We start from the raw sequence: 2,031 nt of genomic DNA on the forward strand, positions 1-2,031 counted from the left end.
TAAACGTGTCAGTGGCCATCTTAAGCTACATAAAATTTGGTCAAATTAAGCCCAATAACAATCATTTATTTGAAACCTGCTTCCTAAAGAAAATAAAATTCAAAATTCAGGGTATTATCAATTTTCTAAAGTTCTCTCAGAAGTAAAGGCTAATTCTATATGTAGAGTTTTACCCAAATGTCCATCGACATTATCATTATTTACGTAGAAGGCTTTAATCCGAAATCACCTTGGCGTCCTCAAAATATATAAACTATGAACTTCTACAGTGGAATTATATACTTGCAAGTTGTGGCCTCAAAGTACTGATAAACCAAAGAAAAAGGTCACCTATCAGAACAAGTCAAAATGATGAATCATTCTCACTAATGAAAGATCAAATAACTATTACCCTCTCCCTAAACTGGAAATAAATGATCTTGAGCTTGAGAAGGGGGAAACAGTGGATCCTGGAGTACACAAAAATCAGATGCTTTTGCCTTATCCTCCAATTGCTGAGTCCTAAAACTAAAAAGTCAGACAAACCCATTCAATTCAGAGGCCAGAGAAGGCCTGCTCCACATTTCACATCTGGGATCAATAGGAGGGTGTAGCCGAACAGGTAGAACACAGATTCACTGTTGTGTGTCCTTGGGATTGCCTCTGCCATGATCATAGAGATATCAGTAACCTGAATCTTGGAACAGTGTCTCATTTCGTCCCCTTGTGGAGTGGTGTTTGTGACAATAGCCTCTAAAGCAGCATTATTTATGCTGGAAATAGCTGGCCTAGAGAAGATCCCATGGGTAAGAATAGCATAAACTTTGGTGGCTACCGAGAGTCGCTTGTCAGCAGCATGACAGATGGTGCTACACGTGTCAGCCATGTCCTCCACAAGGGCAGCCGTGCGGTCCTTCGTGTGGCCCACCAGAACCATCTGGTCCACTTCATTTGCCTTCTAACTCTCTTTGTGAATCAAGGCAAATTCCACATTCACCCACATTCACTGCAATTGATGTGACCCTTTTAGCTCCCCTGACATCGGGTAAACAATAATACAGTATCTCTTCTCTGCAATGTTCTCCTGAATCCACTGCAGGACTGCAGGCTCCGTGGGCAGATTATCCACTGGAATCTCAAAGAATCCCTGGATCTGAGAGGCATGCAGGTCCATGGTGATAATGTGATCTGCCCCAGCAAAAGCACGAGTTTCACAGAAATCAGAGGGTGATTCTTATCCTTTTTATCTTGTCAAGAGTATGAAAAACGGGATCACAGCAGTCACCCTGGATGGTGATGCAGTCTTGCAGGCGTTGATCAGGACAAGGAAGTTCCATCATGTTGTCGATTTCTCCACAGCCACTCTGGGTGTTCTAGACATCTTTGCCCTTCCCGCTTTCACTGACCTCACCGTTGGTCTCCTGGTTGCTGAACTTCTTGGTGACGACTCTGCCCAGCTCCAGGCCCAGCCAGTCGGCCATGTGCTGAGACAGCTGCTGGTGCAAGCTGCCTGCTGAAGAGCACGATATCAGGCATGGCAGATAAGGCGGGGGCACCAAAGGCTGCCATGTGAGCGGGAAAGCACATCTGTCCCTGTCTGGGTTTGATGTCACGGTGCTTCTGGCATTAGAGAATCATTTGTGAATTATTTAGTTAACTTTAATTTTTTGGAAGCGTATGTGCAGAATTGGTACTATTTTTTTCTTAAATTTTGAGAGAAATGGTCTGTCAAGCTATTTGTATCTGGATTTTTTTGTGTGTGGGGAAAAGTTAACTACAATTAAATATTTTTCATAGATAAAATTTTTATTTCTTGTGTAGGTGTTAGTTGTATCTTTCAAGGAATTTGCCCATTTCATCTAAGTTGTTGAATTTATTGTCATAAATGTGTTCACAATGTTCCCTTCATATCTTTTAATATTCATAGAATCTCTAGTTCTGTTACTGTCTTCATTAATGAGTTTGGTAATTAGTGTCACCTCTCTTTTATTTTATTTCTTTCCTAGTAGTCTGACTACAATGTATGTCAATTTTATTGATGTTATTAAAGAA

The 2,031-nt window shown here is 41.2% G+C and overlaps 1 pseudogene; it reads right to left on the reverse strand.

Moving 5' to 3' along the window:
- Positions 1-529: 529 nt before the first annotated feature.
- On the reverse strand, positions 530-1,515 carry LOC125093487 (ribose-phosphate pyrophosphokinase 2-like; annotated as a pseudogene).
- Positions 1,516-2,031: the final 516 nt, after the last annotated feature.

Source organism: Lutra lutra, chromosome 1 (assembly GCF_902655055.1).
Source record: "Lutra lutra chromosome 1, mLutLut1.2, whole genome shotgun sequence".
Classification (NCBI taxonomy): Eukaryota; Metazoa; Chordata; class Mammalia; order Carnivora; family Mustelidae; genus Lutra; species Lutra lutra.